Here is a 24,044-nt window from a genome sequence, read left to right on the forward strand (position 1 = left end):
AAAACTACTGCCGCTGCTATTTTTTCTAGGGCTTGAATGGAGACCTGGGAACTAGAACCTTTGCCCATACTGTCTGCAGGCATTTGTCCCGTCTCAACACTGCGTTCCAATAGACATCACAATACAGGCTTTGATAGAACGGGACCAACAATAACGGTAGCAACAGCAACAGAGTATTTAGTAACCCTGGAAATTGGTGGGTGGAGAGCGGAAAACAAGTGAGCAACAGGAATCAAGTTAGACTATTTGTCAGCTCCAGCTTGTTCGGAGGATGGCGGATAGTGCTACTGGAACCGTTGATGCTGTAGCCTGAACGGAGAGTCCGACAGCGCGTGCTTCCGCTGAGCGGCGCCTTTGATTTTTCGAGAAGGCATCTGAACTCTCCATAAAAGAGGCTACATACTAGCATAGCGGTATATTATACCACTGCATAGTGATAACGGCCAGAAGCCTTAGTTTCTATTCGTGCCGATTTCGTCGGCACCCTTAAACCGTCATCGTGTTCGCGGCTACCGCCGCCGCTCATCGCTGGGAGCAACTGAAACACTGCCAGTAGCAACGACGACCAGCATTCGGTCTTCAGAGTCCATCTCCGGAACGAGGCCGGGCCGGACAAATGTGAGTAGGACAGCTTTGAAATAGCTGCTATCACCATCAATGAGACAAAGAGGGAGTGGCCCATCAGAACAAAGCAGTATAAGTCGTAGGTGCATCACTCTTTGTATTCCTTCACTCAATGGCCTTCTGCCCGTCTCTGTTGTTCATTTGTGCACTGATTTTCTGACGGTTTTACCCTGATCATGTGATATGGATGTATGTGACCATGACAATAGGAGCGGCTGGGTGCCCGCGTGCAGGTTTGTGCTCACGCATCTCAGTTCTTCCGTAACGCTGTTTTGAGCTGTGTTTGCTGACTGACGCTGACAATTCCAACCATACACTGAAAAACAACAAAAAGACCGATGTTTTTTTATTATTGTCCCATGTCGAAGAACTTGTTTTTTCCGCCCATAGCCCGAAACTGCTTAGAGGGACTTATTAGGCATGGGTTGGAGCTGTAGTGCAGTTGCAGAGGCTTCTTATAGTGAATTGAAAATCCCGCTTTTTTTTTCCTTTAGTTATATAAACACAGCTAAAAGCAGTGAAAACAATCGATGTTTGCTTCGATCGAATTGAACAGATAAACGACACATCCGCTTCTCCCACAACTACCCGATTCATCTGCATTTCCGCCATTGCGCCTATGCAAAGCAATATACACCCTCGTCGAGAAATTCAACTGTTTGTGCGCGCCAAATGAGACTTTTCCCCAGCAGATGACGTTGCGGGAGACAGGACAGGAGACTGTAAACACCGAACTAGCCATGTAATGGAAGAAGCCAGATAGGATTGGCGGTTGCCGCTAGCCGCTGAATGGAAACCGAGCACCATAAACGCGCTACATGCAAGGCGCTATATTTGAGTGCGGCATTTGCAAGCCGGCTCATCCTGTAGCGTTTATACACATGACGCTTCCATGGGCCCGTCCGGGTCTATCAGTATGGCGGCATCTATTAAAGGTAACAAGACACTGAGACCTATCATCTAAATGGCATGAGGAATTGCCACTAAAAGAGCGGATGAGATCCATTTCACCTCCTAATAACTTTATTATTGTTCATTTTTCGATTGCGGCAAGTGTCGGTAGAGTTGACCCGTTGCAGGTAGGCATAGGGGTTATACGAAGCGTGAGCGAGGTGCTGTTGTTTTTGTTTGTGTGCCTCGGAAACGGCGCTTCCGTACGCTTTTTGCACCGTTAGCGTCTAGTATACATTGGCGGAAACAATTGTCTTATAATATAAATAGCTGTTGCAGATGACTGTGGTTGTTTGCAAGGCCGCCATATATAGGTCCACCGATACTTATCTATGTTGACCTGAACGGAAACTCTACTAAGTATGACATAATTATGACTACGCAGTATAGATTTCTAATATAGCACTTAATTATTACTAGTGGCTCAACGGCGCAGCTTTGATATTCGCGAATACTTGACAAGCTCTTTTACAATTTATCATCTCTCCAAATTTTAGCTACGGTGCTTTGGAAGTAGGTGAAGAAAAGTCTATTATATATAGTTTTTGGATTTGGTAGATATAGGATCGCTCCGTTGGTTAATCAAGATGATCGTGGTAATCAGACGGCAAAATGCTAGGTATAGATGTATCACTTTTGCTGCGGCGACGTCCGTCTGAGTGTCGGTCTTGTCAACGCCTGCATCTTCCTTGCCAAGGCTGGGTGTGTGTGCATGCCACTAGTAGCGGCTTCGCAACAGCTTGCCTGGACTTGCTCGGTTGCATGGTACCACGGAGATCATACGAGTAAATGAGTCAATGATCACAGGCGAGAGCCGCTTGGGACACAATTCGTACTCATGGACAGCCCCAGCAACGCGTCGCTGCTGCTTGAGCTAGTAATAAAGAAGACAGTACAAGAGACAAATCTTCCCCCTTTGTTCTGCCAATCATATTCATTGCTATGCAGCGACATCGACGGCACCAGTTTGCTCTACAGTGCGTTTATAGTGGAACTACTAGTAGTAGGATTGTTAAATTTCCCACCAGCGGAACATTCTGTCAAGGTGGAACAACTACGGGACCGAAAATAATAGAGACAGAGGCGGAGCGCCAACAAACCTGTGTCTTCTACCGAGTTTTTCTTTTCGAACCACAGCTGCAAGGGGAAGTAAGCAGCGGAGTGCGAGATTCGGCAGCAGTGGTACCTACTGGCGGGCCGGCCGGGAGTTGGTGAGGAAGAGAGAAAATGGCGGAATACGGGGCGAAGCCCATATGTGTTCCAGGCGGCAACTTCACAAAAGAACAAGAAACTAGCTAGACCGGCATCGAGCGAACAAATAGAACTACTTTTAGATAGACAGACAGAACTAACACGGTGCGCGCTTGGAGACGGCGTCCAGAAGGCCATGTTAGAGACGTTAGCGGGTCTACGATTACGACAACGGCAGCACTTTTTAGCAAAGCCGGATCTACCGACACCGCGACAAGGAACTGGTCATTGACAAATTATGAGAATGTAGAACCGCCAACGGTGTAGCCGCAGTCACTGGCATGATATCTTTACTCGCCTACTGCTGCGGCCGCCTTCCATCATTAACATTAGCAGATCAAGTAAGTGATTGAATAGTTAAGAAGAACCCCGATATAGGTATTACGGTAGTAGTCTATTTTACGCCATCTTTCTGCCGCAGCTTCCGATTCTCGCGCATGCACGAGACCGGCAGCGGCGCAAACTTTAACTAGAACCGTTAGATCTGCTTTCGAATCTACAATCACTGCAAAAAGCAAAGAAGGACAACAACAATCAGAGCTAGAAGTCATTGTTAGCGGCTTACTGACGGCATCGTGTGCCAAAAAAAAAAAACGAATAAAGCACGAAATTTATCCGAACGGTTCCACGAGAAGCAAAAAAACAGATTGAATATCACCTATTCGACGGCGTTTGGCTACAATGAGGAGAACAGTCTAAGTACAAATAGTTAACAATAACTGCTGGCAGTGCTCGACATTTATCTATTCGGATCCCGAATTTGGAGTGAAGTCGGATAAATGAATGGGAATTCTTGTGTTTTAAAAAAATACATTTACTTTAGAACTCGGTAAACCTTCGAGGCCAAATTGGTTTAGTCGCTCCGAACACAGTGTGGGCTGAAGTAATGAGCCTGATTGAGATTATCTTTGTTTGAGATGTCACGTGCTAACTTGTCGAACAGGCGAGGAGCGTGTCGCACTTGTAGGACTTGGGCACTAGAACGAGCAATTCTTGCTGTTCTTTTCTATACAATGCTATGTTTCGAGTGAGCTAACGTCAATTGTTTGTCAGATCCGTTGTGAGCATCGCATGAAGGTACTAGTGTCATGTCAGCTGTTTCACGTATCGTATCATCGAGACGCGTAGGGAACTCCATTTGCTGGTACCGTTTATTTGCTATTGCCGCTAGGACCCAGCGACGACTCTCCTCCGGTGTGGTCGAGCTAAATGCATCACTTTGTACCCCGTTGTATGGACATTCAGATTGGAATCATTTGCTTCCATATGGATGGTTTTACGCTTGAATTGGCTTCGTCCGTAGAAGAAGCAATGGTACCGCAACGAGAAAGAAGCACAACCCAGTGGCCGCTTCGCCGGCGCTAGCCGCGAATATCCTTACTATACTACTACGGAAAAAAGTAGAGGAATAGGCAAAACACTAATTGTCACATAAAGAACCTCTCCTACTCCACTGATGAAAGCACTGTCTAGAGAAAACGGGTGGGAGCGAAACGGATGTTCTCTTTGAGCGACACTTTTAACAATATTCTAGTACAAAGCGTACGCAGCCTGAATCCTCCTGGAACTGCACATGTAATATATTCCTAGCTGTTCCTGTAATTACTCGATGATGTGTCTTGTTTTGTAAATAATGATGTGTATGTATATGGAGATGGCTAAAAACTTCTATTTTACATAAAGTCTCTATTACATTAAAAACGCTTGCAAACGTTACTAACATATTCTCACCCGATATTATCCATTATGATTCTAGACGATCTGAAAGCTACGTATAAAAAGTATTATGACATTTAGCTTTTCTTAGTCTGGATTTTTTAGTAGGTGACTGGGTAGAGTTTCTCAGAATATTATCGCCTGCAAACATCCAAACCATGGGATGGGATCATTGACTTCACTGGCGGTGCTATGGCCTGGTTCATGTCGTCCTCTGCAGCATCAGATTAACGTTAGCAGTAGGTCCCAGCGTTTATTCTCAGTGTGATCGTTGACCCCACGTTAGGTAGCCGCCTATTACAGTTGCATAACGAGTTCGTTTTGAATTACAGGTAAGTTTACAAGCCTGTACACCATCGGATGGCATCCGCTCGAATTAACGTCCTTCATCTCGTTCTTCGTTTTGCCTGAGTCACTTCTGAAGACTTCCTCCTACAACGGGATCCTGTACTACATGCTAGCTTGATGCCATGCGGGCCGCCGCGACAATGTCACTCCCGGTCACGCAGGGCGGTGGCAGGTCGAATACCGAAGCGGAGGTATCGATTCCGAGGCCAAATGAAAATAAGCAACCTATAGGACGGTAGCCCAGCTAAGAAAAATAGAACGTAGATATATATGCCCGCGTGTATGTATGCGCCCATTTTAGGGGACTGGGAGAGTGACGAAGTTGTATGGTGAGTTGCAACTTGCGAAGAGTATCATTTATCATTTCCAATTTAGAGGCAATTCAGACTGAAACAGAGATCAAAGTCCGATCCAAACGAGAGTCGGTGAACGCGCTAAACAGAGGGAACTCATATAGCGGTGCGCGAAACAAGACTAATCCACCAAAGAGCTTGTAGCTGATTTTGTTTTGGGCCACTTTCTAGGTTCAACTTTACCCAAACTTGTAATGGGCTGGGAGTTCCCTTTAAGGTTGCTTGCAGAAAGTAGCTACATTCAGAAGACAACTGATCAACCCTATGATCGTTCCGTTAGTTCGTATGATGCACAAAGCGTCCTAGATCAGGCAACGATTTCTTCGAAGTAAATAAGTATCCTACAAACACGAATATACTTTCGACTAGTTTGAAATATCTAGAGGCTTTAAGCATATTACACAGCTAGTGATTCTACATAAACAAACTTGGTTTCTGTTAGAAAGTCGTATTTGACAAGAACAACGAGACCGAAAAATCACACAAACTCCAAAAATAAATATTTTTCACATATACTATTATATCATTATAGCAGGTCGTTTCTTAATTGCGATCGTTTATTACTTGTGTATCGCCTGAATGGGTTGAAATTCGTTTGCGATCATTTCAAAGCCCGAGGACCTTTGCTAGCTTGAGAAGCATCAATTGACCCCTTGTATTCCGCTGCTTATAACCCTTAGAAGTAGGAACAGTGTGATACGGCCTCCTCAGGCAGGATCAAGCTGACCAGTCCCTTATCTCATGAATTGCTTTCCAACTAGTCAGTCTCGTCGACTTATTTAAAGATGTTGAAGCAGTATCTGTGTAGCCAACAGTTAGATGACTTTGACTATATCCAGCGGGTTTTTTCCTCTCTCTTCTTCTATCTGTATTTTTCTCTCCCTTTACACCAACGTGCGACTACCTGCTTCCACCGGGAAGGCAGTACCAAGTCCTCTCATGCGCAGTCTACACTGTGCGCAGATCTCCGTTCATCAGAATCAGCGGTCGTCGCGCTCACCGTCGACCCGATGTATCGTGTTTTCGCCGCTCCGCCACTCTAATGAAGTGCTTCTCCTGGGTAGATGGCAATAAGGTGTCATAAAGGTTTCGTATTACTCACACCTGCTTCACACTCCAGCTTTGGCCCGAGTACGAAACGCGACCGACTCTCTATCGCTCGTTCGATGGCTAAGAACGAATAGTCCGGACGGCATTAGCAATATGTATAGCATCGTGTGGAGCCTTGGGGTAGAGGCTGTGATAAGGGGAAGTTGGACGTCAAGGAAGGGGTCTCTATAAATTTCTGAAAATGCTCCCCTCACCGGTTTCTTTCCCTTTCATTCTGTTCCTCGACTGCTGCTGGTAGCGATTGGCGTTTGCTCGCGTTCACTTCATCCCATTCCCGAGATCCGAGGAATAGCTTTGTGTTCTATCGTTCTGACTCCTTGTGAAAGCAATAGGAAAGGTCCGTCCTGCAAGCCAAGCTGCAAGACAAAGCCTGCGTGGCTACCCGGTAGCCGCAGCTCTCTCAGCTGCACGACTCACAAACTCCGAACTAGCTGCCCGCTCGTCCCCCTGTCTTCCTCGCTCTGTCCGTTCCTCGAGGCCCTCTTGATCTTTCCCTATTTCACGAGAGCAAGGTAATGAGCAGCTATGATTTGTCTTCCATGCTCCAGAGAGCACTCGTATCACCGCCCGTCCCAACTCACATCAAGTAACACAGGCTTTCGGAGCTTCAATGTCGGCCGCAGTAGCAATGGAAGAACGTACTCATAGGCAGCCGTTTACATAGAATGAGCTGGGGGAGCAGGACGACAGGGTCGGAGGGCGGGGAGGAGACTGTAGCAGCAGCAGCGCCGTGCAAGCTTCTCCAGTAGTAGCAGCCCTCGGCCGATCCCCGCCAGCCTGCGTCCCCCGGATAGTCCCGCAGTAGCCGGAGGTAGTGGGCGCATTGTGCTGCATGCACAGGTACTACTGCTACTGCGGCCGCCGCCTTTGCTGCGACTACGGGGGCTGCAAAGAAATTCATTGATTGCGGGACGATGCGTTCTAGTGGTAGTGGTAGTTGGATAACAGCACATGCCTGAACAGGAACCTGTGCCCCAGCAGCATGGAATATCGCTGGATCGTCGTTGTGTGAAGGGGAGCGCTATAAGCTGCTACAGGTTGCAACATCGAAGTCACACATACGGCGCCTGGCTAGAGTGTGGTGGCTTGCGGTAGCCGAAGCAAGCAGTGCTACAGTGTCTTGCCTACCTGGCTGCCTGCCTGTTCAATGCTTCACTACTTCATAGCTTTGCAAGTTAGTTCATAGAGGTTGCTATACGGTATATGAGCTATAACGTATCATGCCCCAGGTGGGAGGCGGCGCCTTCAGGCGTACTTAATGCGCTGCCGGCACTATATATATATTACAATATATGTACAGGTTAGTTGCATTATAGCTCTATAGAGTCAGTGCCATAGACCGTCGTTCTCTGCGCAGCTACTTATGCGTGATCGCTTTCGTATAGATATTGAACGTGTACAGTGGCCAATATGGAGCCAGCCTGCTGCCTCACCAGCCAGCGGATAGAATTCGAAGAAGCTTTGTAAAAGCTATACGCTATTGGAGACTCGTGCATCTCACGGTAATACGCTGGCTATTAGTAAGTAGATTTGTGGTATTCGATAGCACGACTCACTATACAACATACATTTACGTGTATTCACCGCTCTGGCGCGGATTGTGCTCATACGGCGTAACGGAGAGCATCTCAACCCACCCCGTCTGTTCCCCAGCGTCTTTCCATTCTCTCGTTTAGAGGATCTCTAAAGGTAGTAGTCTCAATGCAATCTCGATTGAGAAAGAGAGAGAAAGCATAGAGTTGCTTTCGAGACGTGAAGTTCGTCGCGCCTTGAAGTCTTAGCCGTTCTTTGAGACGAAAGTGGCGGCAGCGATGGCGATGACGACTGCAGTCCGAACGGGTCGAACTGGACGACACAGCAAACGGGTCAGGCACGAGACTAATCTCTGCGTCGTTTGGGAATGAATCTGCGGATAGGTCCACTGCTGTCTGCTGTGGTCTACGCGGTGAAGAATTGACTGATTCTGCCGAAGAATCGTTCCGCTGCCGTTTGCTCCTTTGTTAGACGCGAATCGGAGAGCTAATGGTTTAAACCTGTTGTTGTGTAGTGTTGGACGCTGCCTTCCTAGTCATTTTGCAAACACATCGTGCTTAAGTAAGATGCACAGTTGCGTGGGACAACTTTGAAGTTGACCGACCAGTAGAGGTCTTCCTGAAGCTTTGCATAAGTACCCTGTGTCCACGCAAAAAGCTAGTCGAGATACCTCCGTTGATTGTAGGTATCATTATGATGGCACATCGTAACCTACTTTCGTAATTGTCGGCGATACTACTTGGGATGATTTTTTGTGAGTGGCGCATAGCGATACCATGGTGAAACCTGTTTGTAACACAGACATCAAGCAACTTAAAAAAGATTACGCAATATGCACGTACTTGTTTCCTTAAGAGGTCTATCTATTGTCAGCCGGTCTAATCGTACTGATCGATCTCCGACGAAGCCAGTATTGTTCGTGCCCTGTACCATGTATAGTTCAGAATATCGTTGCCATAATTAGACCCATTTCATGTGTACCTAGACACTAAGGTTACTAGTATTTGTACTTTTCCTTCCTGATTTTTAATGCTAAACGCTCTAAAACCTGTTAATAAACTACAATTAACACCTACCCTTTCAAACACTAAAATCTATTCAATATATTAGCAAGCTCTGTTGTATATATATAGAAAACGCATACGTGGTCAACAAATCGTCTATAGTTACCTTAGCCGTTGTATAGCTAGACAATAAACATGTATAGGTTAGATATTGTTCATTCGTCGTTGTACTTTCTGCTGCGATCGGTAACCACCTCGATGGCGGCAGTTAGAGTCCGTATACACATTGGAATCGAAGCAATTGTTCTATCGTTTGTCTCCTGTGTAGACGACACCAGCTTTCAGCTCGTTCTGTTCTGTTCATTGATTCTCCATACAGAACCTGCGGTCCGCCAGAGGATTGGAGCGAGATCAGAACCTGTCCTGATCCGGTTGGGCAGACGCAGTCTGGGTCTTTAGCTAGCCTGCAACCAATCCATAGTAGGCACAGCCAGCGAGTTACTTGTATACCATAGCTGAGGTCACAGTCTGGCGCTCATGGCGCAGTAGCGGCTCGGATTTCAGATACCGCTTTTTTTCGGCTACGCTTTCGGTAGCGAGGCGATAAACTAAATGGTTTCTTCGACGCTTTGCGTGCTGTGCACTAGCGCTAGTTACTGTTGCCTCCATACTTCCTAAGCAGTGGTGTCGGGCTGCCTGAACTTTAGGTTCAGGAAGTACCGCAGCAGCAGAAGAGGTATAGCGGTGCGTCATTTCAGTCAGGAATCACCAACAGTCGAGTGCATAAGATGGGTAGTGCGTTGACTGATAGGGAGGTCCAGGCCTACTGGAGCTGCCGGCAATGCTAAACCTCACTAAAATGGGGGCTGGAGGTTTGACCAGAACGCCGGATTACAACTCGCACACAATCGCGGTGTCCTTTCAAAGGCGGCGGCTTTTTTGAGTTTCAAGAGCTAAACCTCGCCACCCTCGATTTTGACAGCCAACACTGAACCGCCCTAAAGTGTCTGTAGTAGTGCTGTAATGCGCAAAGATCATTGACTACTATTACTTCTACTGGTAGTGCTCAATGTTGTCGGCTTTTTCTATTGCTTTTTTGTCGTGTTGTCTTACACCGCGAACGCGTCCAAGCGCCGAAGCAAGGAATGCAGGCCGGAGCCAAGATCCTGACTATTTACGTATATAAAAAAAAATTCGAACAAGTCTGCAACAGCTAACAAAAGGCACATTTTCGGTTAAGTTCGTATAATTTTTTTTTTCCCAAAACGCACGAACCATCAGGAAAGAGGAAAAAACCACACCACTCCACTAGAAAATATGCCATCGCAATCGATATTATTGGCCACATATTCAAGAACAAGTTAGTTCGCGGAACAGCGCGTCTCTCGTGCGCCCAGACCGCGCGGCGAACCCGCCTGTTGAACGTACGAACAAACCATCATCAATATATTCGTCGTTATGAATTAAGCCAGTGAGACGCTATCAGTATTGCCTTATCTTATGTCTGCGTAGATACGCCTGTCGATTTGTGGTGCGGCCAACATGCATTGTCATCGGGTATCATTTCATCCTGGTCACATTCCGTTGACTCCATGCCCCAGTAGCCACCCAGTCTCTGGTCTAATCTCAATGAATGCGGACATGAAGAACGGATTTTGACGGGAGGAGTTCGTTCTCGGCTGCGGCTCCAGATAACCTGCAGACCTTGCTACTACCCCACAGCAGTAACAGCAGCGGCAACAGTCGCCGCACTCCCAGGTCACCGCCAGCAACTTTAGACCTGCGACTAGCCTATGCCTTTGCCAGCAACTCAGCAGCGTCTGCATATCTCAAAACTATAGGGGAAATCCGTGGCGCGACTGATCGCCTCCTAGAAGGACAATGCACCGATAATGCTGCTGCTGCTGCTGCTGTTGTTGTTGATGACGATGATGATTATCTTCATATCTCAACAACAACAACAACAGCTACAGTGACAACGGCATCTATGATAGACATGTCTTCGACGCGCTCTGCCTTTGCTGTCTGCCGGATGGGGGATAGTCGTAGCTACTACAGACGGGCTTGTACGATCACTTCGGCCTGCGCTTTGGATGCAGCGGCCGATTTACATTCAGTCGCTAAGGAAAGAGAAGGAAACTGACGAATCCTATGTACTATATTATGTTATAAAATGGGACATTGGCTATCGGATCCATCCGGCGTTGTATTGGCAACCCATTCCACTGTTAATAGCACTATCGGCATTGTTTTGCCGGCGATAGAACTAACAATTTTCGAAAAGTCGAAACGGATTGAGTTCATTAGACAACGGAAGCGGCCTAAATATCATCAAAGAACTGGGGAAAGCGTTGAGGTCTGCGAGACAGATAGGCCACGAATGCGTCCCGTAGTGAGACAACACATGCCGCTGTCCTGTGTACGTAGAGTTGCACGTGTACGCCTGTTCGATCTATTATGATGGCGGTATGCTCTCTAAGTGTCCGTCGATGTCGAACTTTCGACGCATCGATTTAAGCCAGTCCTGTCATTGGTTTGCCCAGGGTCATCATAGGCTAATGGTGATGATCCGAACTGATTGGGAGCTATGTACAAAATGAAAGTGTACCAGGCATAGAATACTATCAACATGTCTCGCACGTATCGACAGGGTAAATAAACGGAAATTTAGATGATATTGGGAAAAGATTGTTGATTAAGACCTCTCAACTAATGATTCATTTCATTATATATGCGCCCCAAATACATCGATTTATTGTATGTACAAGATTCTGGGTCGCTAAACATTCGCGAACTGCTTTTACAGGTGTTTTTTAGGACGGAAAAATGGGTAACTTGAATGATGAATGTTCAGTGGCTGACGTTCATTGATTCAATAGATTTATGGTATAAAATCGCATATTAGAGCAACGTTCATAAACGTATTTAGTTAGTCAGTCTGTTATAGTTGTTGTCCTGCATCTGGCTAATACCGGAAGCCCCAAACCATCAATAATAATAATAATAATGAAAGCCTAATAAATAAAAAAAGCCTCAAGCGAGCTAGACAATTGAGGTTATGCTGTTCATTAGAAGTTGACCACTTCTAACACGTTTCACCAATCTATGATTAATGCTCGCGCCATTTCCAAACGGCAGGTGACCGCCAGCTACGGTTTCATCGCCAGAAACAGTTGTAGCTTGTCAAGATTGTGGTGTCAGTACGCTGGTACGCTCGCTAGCTATCAAGCCACTGACTGGGCCATCCATCGCGTTTTTTTCTGAAGGCCTAACAGCTAAGCAGTCGATCAGGGTAGCCGCGGCTGCAGATAGTTATTGTACGGTGATTGTGACCCGCTGTTGAAGTGGTCCTGTTGTTTCTCACGGCTGGTAGTGACCGAAAATTGGCGAAGGCAACCGCTGCAGTATACAGTGCTGTTGCGCGGTGCCTCCTTCAAATGGAGCCAAAGGCTGCTTTGTCCTGCACTTTTGTCCAATGTCGTATCCTATTCGCGTTGATCAGAAGGTGCCAAGTCTCATAGATGAATCAATTCTACTATTGCTACTCCTACATCTAGTATTACGCCTATCTTCAGGTCGTCTCCGTCGATTTTTTCCTCTGGACCACTCTTGTCCGTCAATCTCATTGTCGCTCGAGTCTGCATTCTCGCGGAATGGACTTGGCAACTTCGTTATTATTGACCGTGCTGCCCCCGGTCATTGTCGCTCGCCGCGGCCATCCGCTAGACCGAGATCTAATTCTCTTCGTCGCTCTGTCGGTGTTTCTGTGTCAGACGTCTACGCGGCTGGCGGCGTCATCGGATCCAACAGCTAACCACTCGCGCTCGCCGGCAGACCGACAGGTAACGAAGAGGCAAAAAATCAACTAACGCACAAATATAGCATAGTTTTGCTGCTGTAGCTCCGTTGGCATCGATCGGCCACGAGGTAATCGCTATCTCGGTTCATCTTAACTGTGTTCGTTCAGTTTGACCAATGACTTTTGCTACGTTAAAGGTAGCGCGGTAGTAGTGTGTTTTCTGCGACAAAAAATGGAGCTGGTTGGTCATTGCCGATGTCGACGATGCTCATGCTGAATGGTGACACTCGGGGGATATTGAATCTATTTCTCTTTGTATGGATTCCGACTGCATGCATCGAAACATACTACTACTACTATTGGTTGCTCTATCTGTTGAACAAAAAAAACGCCGTACGGCGAACAAGTGGTGCCTGGGGTTGTTGGTCCGTTGTGCGTTTGGTCACCGACGATTCGCAGCCTCATCAGACAATAGAGCAGAAAAATGTTTCAATTTTACACTCGTCCCCGTTGACCGCTCGAACAATCGGTGGGTGTGACAACGGGTTGGGTTGGAACGACAGTGCCAATCTGTCCAAAGCCTCCTATTTGTGGTTTACCGTCCAAGTGACCTGTGAAGTTCGTTCTGAAAAACAATACGCAACTTGTTCGACGGCTAAAACTTTCAAGTACCTGCCCCGTTTTAGCCGTTTTATGCGAAGTTGATGCGACCGCAATCATCGTTCAAAAGAAACGAAATCTAAACAGATTTGAACGCAGCACTTTACCGCACGTAGCATATACTAGATCTCGATCGGTTTCTATTACCGGCCAGTAAACGAAGCAGGAAAAGTTTCGAGTCAATTTTCTGCCCGGTTACCTCAGCGGGCGTCTAATGGTGCAGCTGAGTGGTTATGGTGAACGGCGAACAGCAGCGGCGGCGAGTTCGACATCGCGCGCGCCCACACGTGGTCGGATTCATCTACCCACGCTCCGCAGAGGTCAACTAGCGCACACTTCCTGTCTTGCAGGATCACAACATTCCCATTTGATGCAGGACACCTATGTAGATAATGCCAAGCTGGGGCACAGAAACTATCTTTTCTATGTTTACAATATTCAATGGGCTCATGTGAAGCTGGCGATGATGACGTAGCGAAATTCGGTAGCAGAAATGGCCGTCAATTATTTAATACGCTGGGTCGTTGCTGCGTCGCTACTGAAGTGCATGTTGATCCTGTTAGGGAGGGGAGGGCTCTGGGCTATTATTTGATTAAATGACTAGTAGATCGCTGTTGCACAAGAGTATGCTGATTTGTACGGTGGCGCCTAACATGCAATAGTTCCGATCTTTTCCTAGTAAAAATCAGGTTTAGTCCTTCATTGCTGTTAATCTATAATATAGACAGACTGTCGAGGAATTTTTCTATGTGTACAAGCGTGACCAGCAGTCGTCAGATGTAGAAATAATATTAATCACCAAACCCGTTAGGTCCGCTCAAGCATGCCGATTTCTACACACCGCGAGGGCCACTGCCATTAAAATAAATAAATGAAGCTGTTAATCCGGTCGGGTAGACACGCTTGATATAACAATTTGTTCACGGCAAACTTCACGCTCCATAATGCTGCAAGTCTGAAGTTGTTCGTTTGAGTTGATTTAAGTACTTTAAGCTTGAGCCTAACATTTTTCCCCGAGCATATCTACTGGGCAGCGGTAATTTCTACTTTGGTGTGGCGTTTTCTTCCTGAGGGTACATTCATTTCTCGCGTGAACTTCGTGTACAAGTTACAACTTCAAAACAGTTTTACGTTACAGTCTTATTTCTTTACTAAGACACATTCTAACGCATTTGCAGAATGGCCACACAGTCGACCGACCACCCAGTTTACTGATTTAATATTTACAATGCGTGTCAACTCGAAAGTTTCATAGGAAATATAACGTGACTGTGTCTGATGCTCGTCTCCTTCGTTAGTCCGTAGACAGAGAAGCAACTTTCACCTGACTGTAGCTCGCTTTACCTGCGTCGCCGCTACCGGCGCCGTCGCTGCCGACGAGCTTCTGTGACGCGACACTTAATTTGCTTGACAATGCGTCGTTTTCGCTGCGTCGTGCGCCGCTATAGCCATCGCCGTTAGCGCGCACCTCATCGTTCAGAGGTCAAGTTCAAACGGTACGACTATCACCACTATTCCAACAGCCGCGTTGTAACAAAGCCATCTATCTTCGTAGTGACGCGTCTTGTATAATGTCGAGCCCTTCTGCGTCTGTTATTGTTACGATCGCTATTGCCCTGCTGCTGCTACCGCTATTACTACCAGTCTAACGTAGCGGTCGGTAGAACGGTTGACATTGCGTCGTTCGCCAATCTTCACGGCTGCTGCGGACTGTGCCGTAACTTCCTGTGAGAACCAACGCAAATTGCGAGAGTCTCACTTTCACTGCCCACCCTGTTGCTTTTATAATGAGGGAACGGAAATTACGGTAAAGTATGTGCCTTTCCCCTCCCCTCCCCTCACTCGCCGCCCTTCGTTTACTAAACGCTTTACTTGTTTTTAGTTATACTTTATCTTTGATACAACGAAGATGTATTTGTTCTTATCGAGCAGATGTGAATCAGACTGATGTATCTGTTTAAGATAGCGACGGATCAGTTAGATGGGCGTGGCGGAGTGCCACTATGCCTAGTAGGAACTTCATCGATTACCTGCACATCGAACTTCCATACAGATGCAATCTAATCGAAAGCTCTTCACCCAAACGTTGATTGATGAACTGGTTGCTATATCGTGTATTTTGCCTAGGGGCTTGTGTATAAAGCCCTCCATCGATCCGGCCATTCTAAGTCATTGAAAAAAAAAAGTCTCGTCAGAAACGTATGAAGAGCATCAGAAAGACATGCTTCAAGTTTGGCGACTCTTTGGATACCCTGCCCAAGCAAAAATTGGGAGCGAAGTGCGCATTTTGTAACACTATGTTGAATAACTACATGGCAGCTGGAACGAGCTACAATCGAAGGCGTAGTCATCACCATCAGAAACAAGCTTCTCCCCTAGAATCAAGTGGATACGGGCAGGTTCCATCGAATGCGACGCGTGCGAATGTAATCTGTACGAACAAATGTATTCGGTAGTGCTATTGCTCTTTTATAGGTCAGAATCGTCATCAGTCATCAATTACGACGATTACTGAGCTGGGACAGAGTTGTTCCATAAGCGCAACTTGTTGATACGCTTAAAGCTGTGCCCTCATTTTTCATTCGATGCTATCTTCTTCAATTTTTTCCTATAGAAAATAGAGAGAAGAACATTATAGATAAGAATCGTACTGAAGAATTAAATGATTGATTGCTTGACTGTTAAATAGCGTGCGAATAATTGTATTGGTCACAGACCAAGTGACTGTTTCTAAAAAATCACTAAATTTCGATCGTTTCTTCTTTCATCGTCAATCGTTGACCGTTCTTTGGTGTCTTGACAAAGATGCGAAACTTTGGTAACACGAGGTTGCTTCTAAGGAAGCGGTTTCAATTTCGTGCGGAAAGCGTGCGCGTGTAGGTCTATGTATAACATCGCTAAAGTGATTGTCAGAACCAATCGATCATCAATCCGTTAGGTATTCTAGTGAAGAATTGCTGCTGCTGCTGCTGCTGCGCGAATCCAGCGGCACTGAGTGGCTGACTGGCGACTGGCAGATTTCAATCTTGACGATAACCATCTACTTTTTCGTTTTGCTAATCGGTCTATAGAAGGTATTGGAGGGGCTAGAAGCTTTGTCGGCAATTCTTGAAGGCGAAGAAAAAATCGTGTCCTATGAGTCTGAGGCTTATTTAATGGAAATCACTTGTACGTCTTATTCACCAAAATCAGAGGCTACGTCTAATCTTAATAACGAAGCGATCGGAACAATGTAGGAGGGACACAAGTTTCAGGCAAGAGAACAGCAAGGACAACAACGCTAACGTCAGCAACTGACTCTGCTTCCGACTGGGTTGCTTTTTCTCTCTTAGGAAAAAAAAACGAAATTTTTTGAGTTCGTCCCCTCTATTATCGGCAGAAGAAACAACTTCTGGCAAAGAAGCCAGCCAACATTCTGATTGGTGCTCACCGCAAAAGCCCGGTTCGTCCATACGCATTCATGGCAGAGCGGGGCACGAACTGCAGGATAACAGGCCAGGCAGCAAGAGTAAGCGGTTTAACGTCAAAACACAACTTGCGCCTATCAGACGCTAAAGAGGCGGATCTATCGAATACGAACTCCAATCCGATGCTGCTTACTGTTACTCTCTATATCCATTCGTCTATTGACTATTAGCTTGTTGCTGTTGGCCGATGCATAGAACATTCTGAGGGTGGCGGTGGCGGCAGCAGCAGCAGCGGCGGCGGCGGCGAGACTCTGCTGCTGGGTCTAGTTCAGTGTAAAAACATCTGTAATAGTAGTGGTCAATTCGGTTATTTGTAAAGTCACAGCAATAGTGTAACAACGGAAGAAGTGCTAGCTCGTTGTTCTATGGGGCGGTTCGTTCGTGCGTGCCACTGCCAACGAAAAAACATACACGCGCGCACACATCGACAGACAGATACCGACGAAACCAAACGAGATGGGACGACTCGTAACGTCGTTGTTTCTGCTGGGAAACGCTGGCTTCGATCAGCGGCAGTCGCGGCCAATGGACAACTCTTGGCGAAATGGGTGAACGGGTGGGGGGCGACAAACGAAAGAAGAATAGAGAACTAATGATCATTTCGGGAAAAGGGGCAGAAAGACTTCAAGCCACCGCCTGCTGCTGCGAGCGAGGTGCGATAACCCAAAGGACGAAAAGCCGATTCGTCGTCAATAAGTACTGTGGCAGTAGTCAATATTGAACGTAGTCCAGGAAGCAAATAACAAGTTGTTCCTGGCGATCTGAACAAACAAGAGCTGAGCAGTTCGGAACAGATGTCGCTTGCTCGATGGGTTTGCTGAGTTGGTTCACCCGTTGATTTGATACGTCCAATATATCTGTGTGTGTGAACCTGCGGGTGTCGAAGCATACCTAAGTGTCCGTCCTAGGCCATCGTCGACCGCAGCGCAAGGCGACGTGTCTCTGTAAAAAGATACCATGCTTAAAAAGAGAGCGCGAGAAAAAAATGAGCTACTATCTATCTACTAGTGATAATCAATACTTAGCGCGCCATTTTCAGGCGTTCAACGATCCTACAACCGTCGATTCGTTCTATACATGTTTTTCGTCGCCGTCGCTTCCGCAGTCGCCATTCAATCAAACAGTCGTTATTTCTAATCAAAAACGATAGGCTATAGGGGAATTCGGTTTTAGGTGTAAAAATCTTCATCAACAGTTGCTCTCCGAATGGCGAGTTATTGAAGGCATTTAACGAATTCTGTGTGCAACTGACGGAACGTGTTGTCCGCCGTCTGTACCCACAGATGTTAGTTATCAGTTGTCGGAAGGAGTAAATTGTTTCTGCGTATCGCACGACAGAGCCCGGGCCGGGCTGGTCTTCGACATCACGCGTGGACACCATGTCTGCACGAGCGAGCTGTATATTCAAGGGGCAGATTTCGCACCCGTCTCAAAGCTATCATACCACTATAAGAGTCCACTATTGATCCTTGATAAATCTACTTAATTAAATAAAAGTTTATCCATGAGAAACAAACGTGACACAAATATTACGTATTGCACACGTACGTAGACGATTGCTTTGAAGCAGCTTGTTAACTTTTCTCTAATTAAGATTCGGCGTTTTTTCTTTTTAGCTAACTAAAGGTATAGTTGTTTTTTTAGCAAGGACGATTTTTATTAGAGTACAAGAACTATATGATCCATAGAATCGCTCAAATGTCCCGCTTACCAGGGACATTGTTAAGGTTACAGGAAAAATGCAGGCAATGTTTTCACTGGTGGACCACATTAGTGGAGGTACACTTCAAGAATGCTCAATTTCTATATGATGCAATTTATAGCTATAAGCATACAGTTCGCACGATACGTTCTATCTCCCTCTTTGTCCCTAAATACCCAATTGAACAATGGAGCTCTTATTTGGGGCGTGCTTCCATTCTACTGTAAACGTAACTGGCGCAAACAAGTCACTTAGTTAGACAGGCTGCCGTACTCTCTTTCCACTGACCACTTTATCTGACTTTTGAAGTTTTCTAGCTAAATCCTAAGGCTAGCATTGCCGACGCCGCTGCTGTTGCTCCTGCTGCCCCCACTTCCTCCGTCTGCACCGCCCCCATCGCAACTATCCGACCGCCCCCGCAAGTTAACTTGACTTCTTTTTTTCTTGACGTGGCCTTTTCCAAGCTGACTCGACTTGACTCACAACTATATGTGGTCTTGTTTGTCTTCTTTTTCCTTTTCTTGTTGTTGTCGTGTGTCCGCAAACGGGTTGTGGGGAGCGCTGTCAAACTCGAACTGCGGCAGTGCCGGCTTGATCACTCGGAAACAAGACGCAATACTGCACTACTGATCGTTCACTGCGGCCATTGCCGTAGTGGCCATTGCTACTGCTAGGGCGATAGTGTCGCGGCGACAGTAGCACCAGAGGCCATGACTACGGCTTACCACAAAGAAGAGGAAGTTGAGGCAGGGCTTGCCGAACAGAAAGAGTTTTGCCTTTCGGAACGACGAAACCGGACGGTCAACCAGTCTCCCGTGAAATAGGCCTTTTATATTGCAGTGACCGCTGCGGCGAGCGCAATCGTCGCCGGCGCCACCTCACCCGTGCTATCGCAGTATCATAGTCAGCGGCTGCACCGTCACCGCCATTCGCCGGTGGCGAAAAACGAGGCTGCAGGGAATAAGCAAGAGAGGATCAGGGGAAAATCGGTCCGCTACACGGAGGAACGGAAGACGAAAACGAAGAACAGAGAGCGAGAAAGAAGAGCGATGCGGAGAAACGAAGCGTAAGTGACCGGCTGGCGGCGGCTCGTTCGCTTGTACGCTCTGCGCGGGCTGACGGCCCACGCAGCCCACGCAGAGACTAAGGCTGTAGTTGGTACCGTTGCCGTTGTCCGAGCGGACCGCAGCGGTGGCTTTGCTGCCGCTGCTGCTGTAGAAGATCCCGTGCTGATGTGTTTGCCTTCATCTACTAACATTAATACTAGTACTGCTTCCAGAAGTTCGCCTCTTCCTGCAAATCCGTCATCCTCGGCTTCGCCGTCGCCATCGTCTTTTTCGTCGTCCCGTCGATTGACCAAGGCGGCAGAGCGGCGTTTGGTCAAACGGTCAGCGGGCCACAGACACAAGAACGGGAGGGAAACTGGGACTTGTGCCCGACCAGTACTGGACTTCGTCCGCGGCTGCCAATGGTGGCGATGACGATAGCAAAGCGATCAAAGGAAGCAAATGAGCAGTCAGAAAAGTCGAATAGGGAAAGGTATAGCAGTAGCAACAAAAGCAGAAGGAGGCGAAAAGCAAAAAGATATCACCAGTCCGCTGTGTTACAGAGGCAACACGAAGATTGGTCAAAGCCAGTTGCCTATTAGTCATGCAGTTGATCAGGTGAACGGACCTTGAAACTGGAAAAGGGACAACAACGAGATAATAATATTACGAGCAGGCTGTGATCTTCTCCATGGCCGCAAGCGGCAATGTAGCGCGAGTATAAATAAGGCAATTTACACACTCTTCCATGTGCACAGTGTCTAAACCGGTTACCGTTTTGTACCGAAATGATAACCAGGTAACAGCTTATTTGCTGATGACGTTAATGTCCTAGTTAGATCCGAAGGATGAGTGCATTTGAAGGGACGATTATCTTCCGTTCCGATATTTCTGACATCTATATGAATGTAAGGTATGGTAGACGATTGCGCATATGGTGTACATGGACGATGAATCGAATAGGTACGCGCAGAAATGCAGGCAACCTACTGGTCTGTCGAATGACATAGTTGAATTAATGGAAACCTTTTTCCAGATGGACAAGCTATCCTACAAAAGTATACCGTACGTTTCTTTGCTATCTACAAACTCCTCCATTAAACTCAGCGCAATTTGCTCCCAGTTGCGGTGCAACTACTTCACTTTCGTTCGAGTGACTAGTTCAGTGATTTTTTTTCTTCCCCAGAGATCTATTTCACATCTGAAAGCACCACTATCATCAGGTGATCACTTCATTTCTCCTGTTTGTTTCTTTTCCCTCCTCTCTCAGCAAATCATTTGTTCGCCTGGAAGGAGGCTCACCACACTTCACCGCAGTGCAGACGCGATCGAGTACAGACGTAAATAGGTGACCCACTAAAATCACTCCACTCAGTGGACTCGAGCTTTAAGAGTATTTGGCAGCCTGAGCGCACCCAGAACGCGGCGCCGCATCATAGAAGCCGTTGGTTTTTTTTTGCCCATTTTGACGGTCAGATGACTGCGGTCAGATGAGTGCGGTAGTATAGAGGGGATGCGAAAGATACAGGGGAAAAAGCGAGACGGAACGCAAAGTGCTTTCTGATGTCCAGTCGCTTTATCACCATGGCTTCTTGCCTCTCGGTGTCTCTCATGTGAGTGAAAAAGGTAGGCGTTGGTACTGTACTTTTGCCTTTCTTCCAATTTCCAATGTGTCATACCGGACGCTATGTTTTGTGCCAGTTTAGTAAGATGGCTCTTCGCTTCGATCGGTTGGGCGTACGTTCGTTGTCCACCCGCAGCTATAATTTCGATGGTCGGTCGCAAAACTCGAATGGTCTTTACCTATATTTCTGATCTCTCCTCCTGTTTCATTTTCTATCTCCTTGCCATTCCACGATTCTCTGCCTTTGTCATTTGCCCTGGATCTTAGCTTCTTCGCAGCCAGCGGACGCCTTGCTCCTGCTCCTCATCTCGGTCGTTCTTGAAAACACACCGCTTTGTCTCACTCCCCTCTTCCCCCTTGGGCCTCTAGCCCATTCTTCTCTCTTTTCAATTCGTAAAGTGAAGAGCAGAAAAAGGAAACCCAAACGAGTTTTCTAACCCACTGAGATATAGCCATGGCGGTGATCGTGTTGGTAGTGGGGATTCAGAAGCGCTCGTCTGGATCTTCATCTGCGGCTTCCCAGGTCCTTGCCCATTCGGCAGTGCTCGAAGATGGGCATGAGTTTGTGGACGGTATGACGCACGACGCTGCAGTGTACCGGGGCTGTTTTGCGGTGCTGCTGCTGCACGCTCACCGAGTTGTTATTGCCCCGTTCTCACCCAGCAGCAACGGCAGCGATGGCGGCGGCAGCAGTAGCAGCTCTTCCCCCAAAGTCTGTGGAAACGGGCGGAGTGCGAATACAGCGAGAGAGGTAGGTGTAGTGTTGGTTGGGGATTCCCAGGAGTTGCGAGGGAACAGGGGCACAGGGATCTGAGGAAGAGGAGGAGGAGGAGGAGGAGGAGGAGGAGGAGGAGGAGGAGGAGGAGAAGGAGGATTTAGCTATGGAGGCAAAGTGAAGAAATAGGGAGTTGCATGCGGCAAGTGAGGTGGTGCTGGTAGGGACAGAGCAGCCCTAGCTCTTCCTGGCAGGGACGCTGCTTCCTGCTGCCGTTTCGCTTGAGTTGACACTTCTGTCGAGGCTTTTGCGGGTGCTACCGATGCTGATGATGACGTTGGCTCTTCTTCTGCTGCCGGGAGTCGCAGCCGTACTGTGTCATAGCTGTCTTTCCCCCCGCTTATACGGGGGGTACGGTTGGATAAGAGGACGGCCAAGCGAATGGGGGCTCGTTGCTTCCTCCACTCATGTTCCTTTGGCTGCGTCTATCGTTACCGTCGCTGCCCCTGTAGAGAAGAGCAGCAAGAAGCCAACGGTGTATATCTTTAGCCCTATATATTTCCTTAGTTATACATTAGAGATGGACAATTTTTTGGTGATCCTTTCTTCCCGTGACTCAAATCACACACTCACCACTGCAATCTAGCCGGAAGTACTACATGATCACAACTGGGTTACTATTTATTCTAAAACTTAGAACAAGAAGAACTTGTTTCGAAAAACACAGTTAGCGTCACGAGATGATCTGTGTCAGCCGATGTTTTAATAACGACATTTCAAATGTGCAGGTTCCAACCCGTATCATGCTACACTGATAAAGTTTAAGGGTGAACAAAACGGTATGCAAAGCGTTAGCTGGTATTGAGCTGAACTCCATATGATGGTGATGTTACTCAATGCGTAATATTCTTATGGCAATTTCAGTACGAAAGAATCGCACTGTTTAAATCATGTTCAAGTTATTGTCACCATGCCCGTTTAAGTTTTCCATATATGTTACGTTGTCGATGATTTTTGCTGGGATATAAGAATAGGTAAATTCATTTGTTGGTTAATTTGCTACGGGTTTTTTTAACTTCGCAGAACAAGTTTGAGTCGCGTTCTGAATTTTGCCGGAGGTCATCTCTAATGGGGCACCGTTTTTGTGTAAGTGGTTTAATTTTTTTTTAATTGGTCCAAATGTTCGATTGAATTTTGTCAAAAAATTAGATTTCACGTCAGCTACCTTTTGAGGTAAATTCCTAACAGAGTGCAATGTATGCTCCACCGCATCCGTATCAATACTATAAACTGCGCGTATTCAGGAAAATTTCAATTGCATAATGTCTAGTCACAGTCCTACGCAATTCGTTCCCACTTAAAAGCGCTTCTTCGGTAACTTCATTCCCTATACGCATGGACGGATTATCAAGAGACCTCCTGAAATCTATCTGTCCCGCTGAAAAGAACGTCTGAGTTCCCTCGTCTAGTCTTGTCTTGCAAACGTAGCGTAACGTTGTCGGTCTAGCACGAATTTTCTACGAGAAAAGAGCGACACCCCAAAATCAACATGTCTGTCTTCTATCCGAGAGTGAAGAGGACGTTCTTAACACAAAATTTTCGATATTACTCAAACGTCATTGGGTATTCGGCCACAAGTCAGGCCTTCCCGCATTTTCCCCAATCCCTGATTTTCGTCATTTGGCTTTTTTTCCTTTCCTCCGTTTTTCCGTTCCGTCCGTCCCCTTCTTCTCCGTCTACGCACGAAAGTGAGTAAGGTTACAGTTAGACACAGATGTGTATCGTTTCTGTCGTCTGTTTCTCAGTCAGACTAAACACTAATGCAGTGTCCCCAAACAGCCACCGTCACGTCCGGGGCCTAACTGGCCTTCCCTCTCTTTTGGTTCCATTACTCTCGCAGCGAATAGGCAGCGAGAGCTTGGTTCTTTTTTTTTTGGGGGGGGGGGGGGGGGGTGCCTTCGTCCGCCGCGTTGTTCTTCGAGTGTTGTGCTGGTGCTGCCGCTGACTACCGATCGGGCGCTCTTGCTGTAGACACGGCGCAGTCATACCACTCTTCACAGACAGCCCCATTTAGCCAAGCAAGCTTATAGCCCTATAGCATGCACGCCGATCTCGCTCTGTGCATGTGTGTCTGTGTCTGT

The 24,044-nt window shown here is 47.0% G+C and overlaps 1 protein-coding gene across 5 annotated transcripts in view; it reads left to right on the plus strand.

The window, feature by feature from the left end:
- Positions 1–24,044, plus strand: part of LOC111255248 (uncharacterized) — a 171,444-nt gene that overhangs the window by 80,475 nt on the left and 66,925 nt on the right. The gene's annotated exons all lie outside the window — the stretch shown is intronic.

Source organism: Varroa destructor, unplaced genomic scaffold (genome assembly GCF_002443255.2).
Source record: "Varroa destructor unplaced genomic scaffold, Vdes_3.0 BEIS01000001.1, whole genome shotgun sequence".
Taxonomy (NCBI): Eukaryota; Metazoa; Arthropoda; class Arachnida; order Mesostigmata; family Varroidae; genus Varroa; species Varroa destructor.